Source organism: Clarias gariepinus, chromosome 8 (genome assembly GCF_024256425.1).
Source record: "Clarias gariepinus isolate MV-2021 ecotype Netherlands chromosome 8, CGAR_prim_01v2, whole genome shotgun sequence".
Lineage (NCBI taxonomy): Eukaryota > Metazoa > Chordata > Actinopteri > Siluriformes > Clariidae > Clarias > Clarias gariepinus.
This window is the reverse complement of record NC_071107.1, coordinates 35,520,942-35,528,183: the sequence shown is the minus strand read 5'-3', so window position 1 is coordinate 35,528,183 and position 7,242 is coordinate 35,520,942.

Below are 7,242 nucleotides of genomic sequence, written 5' to 3'. Positions count from 1 at the left end.
TCTAAATTTATCTTTACTATTTAATCTACATTCCAATCTGAAGTATTCCATTTCTCTTCGGGTCCTCAGGCTAGTGTGCGTCTGTGATGTCCGACCCTTTTAGTTTGGGTTTAATATCCATTCACGGCATGAATCTATTCAGGTAAAAGACCCATAACCCCCCTCTTTCTCTCTGTTCTCTCTGTTTCTTAAGGGCTTAGTTTTTCCAGAACATTCTCCAAGCATAAATAATCAGCAGACGACGACAACGACTCCCTATTTATATCAGTGTCGGTGGAGGAAGTGTGCAGATTAGAGCATTAGCATATTAAAACACTCACGCGAGCTGTGAGACACACCGAAGAATAAAAAACAAAGGTTGTAGGAAAATTATAAATAATGGGTTTGTGTGATGATGTGTGAAGTTTATTATTTTTCCGTGTCTGCATATCATTAAGTGTTTTAATCGTCTAATACCAGAGTAATGCTAACATTTTATTTCTATGGCCGCTAACATTTTATTTCCTTGGCCCCTTTTCTCCTAGGGTTTGCCACATCAGATCATTGGACCAGGCACAGGTTTTACGCCAGATGCCCTTCCTGTCGCAACCTGCCTGGGTGTAGGGTTAATGTTCTTGCTCAAAGGCTCAACAGTGATGAAACAGTGGTGGTGGGACTTGACCCCTCAATCAGCAACCCAGAGCTTCAAGTTCCTGGGCCACCGCTGCCCCTAATGGTAACGAATTTATCTTTTTACTCACATCTAATAAAACGACATCCATGAAACTTCTTGTTAAAGAAACATCTTGCAGAAAACCTCACAATACAACCTCCCTAACATTAAAAACAATCTTTCATATGTATTTTTTATTCAATGTAAGAATATTTTCGAGTTATAAGTTTATAATTAAACACTTGCATTGTTATCGGAAAACAACCTGCTTCCTAAAGCATCACACCCTGAAATGTTTTCATACAAAAATTCCATGCATACTGTAAATGGGAGGAGTCCAGCACCACCCAGGTGAAGAGTTTTATTTAGAACCATATAAGAACCTAGGTACAAAAACAGGAACATAAAATGGTGTAATCTGGTGTAGACGTCAAAGTCTAATTATGACCCTAATAATTAATAACTGAAACGTAAAAAAAATAAATCCACTTTTTCTTGTAAAAATAACACCGATGACAATTTACAACCCAAGTAGTGCCCTAATCTGCTGCTTATTTACAAGTTTTTCCATTAATAAATCAAAGCTTGGCATGCGCTTTAGCAAAAGAAATGTAGGAGTGAGTGACACGTTAACAAGCTTGTGGTCATTTTATCTTAGATAGAGAGGGAGAGACAGAGAGCGGGAGAGAGATGCTGTCAGAATCAGTAACAACAATGAAATAAAGCCAATCAATCCCAAAAGATTTACAACCTATTCAGGGTCAAAAAAGGTTTGATATACTAAAGATAGAAAGAGAGTAGATGGACAGATAGAGACAGAAAGAATGATAGACAGAGAGAAAAAGATGACAACCGAGTAGAAACAGATAGATAGATAGATAAATAGAAAGATAGATAGATAGATAGATGATAGATGATAATAGATAAATAGAAAGATAGAAAGGAAGAATGTTAAACAGATGGTGAGAGAGAGAAAAAGAGACAAACAGAGAAAATGAGAGAATGTACAAAAAAGAGAGACAGAAACAAAAAGGCGGACAAATGGTCTATGTCGTGTGAGTGTAAGTGTGTGGCCAGCACCTATGTATATAAAGCAGTACTTGTGGTGAACGGGTGCCGGTCTGTGTGTGAGGACAGCTCAGGGTGTAAGTTGACAGGTTGGAAAGTGTGAGCAAGAGGGTGTGTGTGTGCATGTGTGTGTGTGTGTTGAGAGACAAGGATCAGTGGCGGATTGTTTCCACTGGAAAGAATTCTGGGAATGAGAGAGAAGAGCTATCAGTGACTGAGAACTATGACCCTGAGAATAATTTAAAACACACACACACACACACACACACACACACACACACACACACACACACTTCTTGTCCATGTGGCTCAGAAACCACACAAAAACTGTCCACATCCTCTTCACACACACACACACACACACACACACACACACACACACACACACACACACACACACACATCCACTTCACGCTCATGCACAGGAACATACACACAAAATTAAGATTAAAAGCTGGGAACATTTGAAAAGATTATTGAGCAATTTGTGATCAAGTTTTTAATATAATATTAAGCAGATAACAAAACGCCATGTTTTAGAATTTCAATTAGAAAGTTATCCATTTTACAATTGTAATCCTGGGGGTAAAAAAAAAGAAATGCTGAATACACACTACCCGACACTTTTTCAAGTGTTAACACCATGATGAGGTGATGTTGGTCTACCTGAGTGAACTATAGCACTGTCCACTGCATAAATAACTCAGCTGTGCTGTGCGTGTGCACTTTGTGTGTGGGTGTGTGTAACCAGGAGATGTCTTTATGGAGGTGGAATGTCTACTCACTGTTTCCAGGAAGTAACCTGAGGACCTCAGCATGGAACTAAGTCACTCTTCAACTGATCCATCTCACTAACCTGTTACTTAACCACACACACACACACACACACACACACACACACACACACACACACACTCATTTCCTCATTGTACCTCAAACATTCATACAAAAGGTTCATATTAACTACTTTTATCTCATACAGTACATTTAATCAAAAAGCTTACAGTTGTTACAGATGTTTTACCTCACAAACTCATATAAAAGCTTAAACCTTCTCATCCAAAAAGCTTACATTTACTAGTTTTACCTCACTGGCAGTTATTTACAGGAATGAGCTGCCAGCCTGATTGTGTCTGAGCACTTAGGAGTGAAGGACCTTGTTCAAGGGTCCAACAGTGGCGACCCGCCGGCGTTAGGGCTTAAACCAAGGACCTCCTGGCCCACAACACAACACCTTAACCTCCAAGCCACTCCTGCCCCCTACTAGCACTAGATTTTTTTAGCTCAAAAAAGGTACTACATGTAGTTTTGCCTCAAAAATTTACATAAAATGTTCAAAATGTCTCATTGAAAAAAAAAGATCACACTTGCATGTTTTACCTCACATATTCATACAAAAAGTTCAAAATTTATTGTTAGACCTTACGCATTTATTTACTAGTTTTACCTCAAACATTCATAACGGGGCTTATAATTATTTATTTTGCCTCATTCATTTACAAGTGATGTGATTATGTTTTACCTTATAATTTTTTTTAATTCTTATAAAAAAAGCTTAACATTTCTCATTGGCAATGACACATTTACACGAACAAGTGAGATTTGCTAGTTTTATACCTCACATAGTCATTAAATAGGCTAGAAACAAAAATGATTTACCTTATATATTCATACCAAAATCTCATATTTCCAATTTATTCCTCTGAAATTCAGTAAAAATGACATATAAAAAGTTTTACCTCATATATTTATACGTTTATTTATAAGATTCCTTGTTGGACCTTACACATTTATAAAAAAATTTAAAAAAATAATAAAAAAGCTTACATTTACTAGTTTTACCTCACATATTTGCACAAAATGCTTATGTTTACTATGTCACACACTGATAGAGAGATGGCTCACATTTACTTTATTATCTGCTCAAAAGCTCTTATTTATAAGTTCTACGTCATATATTCACAAAACATGTTCTCCTTTAAGATTCAGCTTCAGATATTGACATATAAAAATTGCAGAAATGTTGCTTTAAAGAAAACGTCCTCAAATCAGCAAATTATATATATTATTTTTTACTTGGTTTGTTATTAAATATAGATTATATAGAGCATATATCATGTTACGTACACCTGGGCATTAGAATTATATTAGTATAAGGCTGTAATTTAAATTACATGTGTCAAGCACGTACAGTATCAGAACTGTGACTGCAATATTGCTGCGGTATAAACATTTTTGAAACTTTCCTTTTGCTTAAAAACATTGCTATTCACAACTGAGTAAGGTGATAATTGTCTAGCGCTCCTTGTCTGATGTTGGAGCACAATCGAAATGGGAGATTAACTTTGGGTCCTCAGATACCAGGTTTAAAAAAATGTAGTTCTTTACAAATGATTATTTTTTGCTTTACTAAGAAATTTTATTTCAAGCTGAATGCAACTGGTATGACACATGCATGATGTGAATTACATGTTGTTTGGTTTGGAAAAGTCTGATAAATCTGTAGTTAAAATCTGTAAGTAATTATAAATCTGTAATTATATAAATCAGGCATAACATTAACCAAATTCCCACATCACAATGGATCAAGCATCTATGGGATGTGCTGGACAATCCATGGAGGCCACAATTTGCAACTTACAGCAATTAATCTTCAGCTAACCTCCTAGTGGCCGACACTACAGCATACCCCCAGAAGTCTTGTGGAGTCATGCTTTTAGGGTTCAGAGAACCCAGGTGTCTTTATTGTTATGGCTGTTCAGTGTACAAAACAATAGCGGAGACTAATGTTTGTTGCATAGCAAGATACGAGTCCAAGACGGAAACACATATAAGGTTGTCACACCATAATGAATTTTTGTGAAAAGCTAGAAAATACAGAAATGAAAGAAGCAAATATTTATATACGCATCACTCAACAGAGCCAATCAATTTAATGCTTTTTCCTTGAGGTGGGCATGCTTATATGCATCACTTAACAGAGCCAATCAAGGTGATAGTTTACAGTGTATACACAGAGTATGCGGAAGACACAGAAACAACCATAATGCATTAACTGTTATAAGCTGCCACAATCCTCAATACACAGAAACGATTATTATTTTTTTTACTTTTAAAATGAACCTTGCACCATAAGAGAAATCAAAACATTGAGTTGAAGTAAAGATATGTGCAGGTTTGTGCCAGAGTATAACCCACAAGGTTTATATAACTGCACATGCATCAAACTGTGGGTCTTTAAAATTAAGTTTAAATTTTTTGAAACTTTTGCAGTACTGGACTTAAATATCTGCCTGAAATTTAACCTGCATCATAAGTAAAACTTAGATGTTGAATAAAAGCCATGTAATAAACAGTTATGTGGCGGATTTAATAATTTAGTTTAAAATAAATTAGCTACTGTATTAATAAACTACTTGCTCAATGTAAACAAACACCTGCACCAATACACAGTATATTAATTAGAAAAGCTAAACTGAATATTTTTACTGGGATAATCTCATATTTTTACAGCTGAAATAACAGCAGTAAAAATTTTAACATCCTGAAGTAGTTTTAAAACAAAATGTAATCTTTATCCATTCTACTTTTTTTGATTTCTCATCTGTGATTCACTCTTCGATTACCAAACAAGGAGTGTATTTGGCGGACACCAAAAGTAGAACAACTTAGCGTAAACAAGGCGAACTGTAAGATACTCAACCTTACAAATGTTTTATTTCTTTGTAATAATAAGTTGGGCAGAGAGTTCTGTCATACAGAAAGACAGGCAGACAAGTATGTGGGCTTCAACCTGAAATAATAATATTACTAAATACATTAAAGCTGATCAGCTTATTTTTTAGCTTTAAACTTTTAACTATTTCTCAAAACTTTGTAACCTTTAACAACAGGTACTTACAGCAGGAGATCCTAAATGTATTTAACTAGTGTATATAGTTTTTTTTTAAAGTATATACATATATTTTTATAATATCATTTGCGAGGCTGTTTTAAGACTAAAACATCACAAACTAGTGTAATCACCATTTTAAGGCAAAAAGAGTTCTTTAGTTAACTATTGCATTTTATCTTGAGCTGACAGATGACCTCTAGTTAATGCCCTTAGAAGAAATAAAGACACGCGAATGCGAAAGCCCTCAGCTTGCACAGAGGAAGTGTGCAAGGCTCGAGGTAAGTTTGGGAAGGCAGGAAGGCACAATGTGGTTTGTGCAACTAAATACAGTATGCATTCAAATACCGTGCACAGAACACACACACAATGTTTTGCAGGAAGTCAAGCCACATTGCTTTAAAGCTGCTGCAAAAGGAACTGAAACCAAAAGTTTTTTAAGTTATATTTGTTTTACATGAACAGAACATAATGAAGAAAACAAAGGGGGTGAGATTTGCCCCGTTGTTTTAAAAAAGACCTCTAAGAATAACTTTTCTACCTTCCACATATACATCATTCCCATATTTTACCTCAGACATTGCATTAAACCATCCTTATTTACTAGTTTTGCCTTGTATATTCACAGAAGAGGCTTATGTTTACTAGTTTTACCTGGCACGTTCAGAGAAAATGTTAGAAAATTCACAATAAAAGCTAACATTTTAGTCTTATGTCATAGTTCACACAAAACACTGACATTTACCACTATTAGCTCACAGATTCTACTATTTTTTTTACCCTACACATCCACACAAAAAGCTCACATTGATTAGTTTTTAAATGATGCTAACAACAAATGTTAGCATTTACCAACTGTTATTCACGTAAAATACTTAAAAGTTTTACGCCTCACAATTACACCAAATGTAAAAACTTACTAGCTGTGTCCCACACATTCAGAGAAAATGTTACAAAATTCACAATGAAAGCCAACATTCCCACACACATTTACACAAAGCACAAGTTGACTAGTTTTATCTTACATATAAACTACAATTGACTAGTTTTACTTTATATTCACAAGAAAAGTCAACATTCGCTAGTTTTATGTCACACAAATTGCTTAGTTGTATTAGTTGTACCTTTCATCTACACAATTAAAGCTTATATATACTACTTTTACCTCACATATTTAGACAGAATGCTAAAACTACTATTCTAATTTTACCTCACACATTCAAACAAAATGCTAAACTTGACTCATTTTATCTTATACAGTATATATTTACAAATGCTAAACTTAAGCAATTTAACCTCACCAAAAAAAAAGTTGATAGAATTTGCTAAAAGTTTTTTTTTTTTTTTTACCTCACACATTTACACAAAATGCTTATATTTACTAGTTTTACCTTATCCATACACACAAAGCACAAGTTGACTAGTTTTATCTTAGATATAAACATAAAAGCTAAAATTGACTGGTTTTACCTCATATATCACAAAAACTACAATTGACTAGTTTTACTTCACATTCACAAGAAAAGTCAACATTCGCTAGTTTTATGTCACACAAATTGCTTAGTTGTATTAGTTGTACCTTTCATCTACACAATTAAAGCTTATATATACTACTTTTACCTCACATATT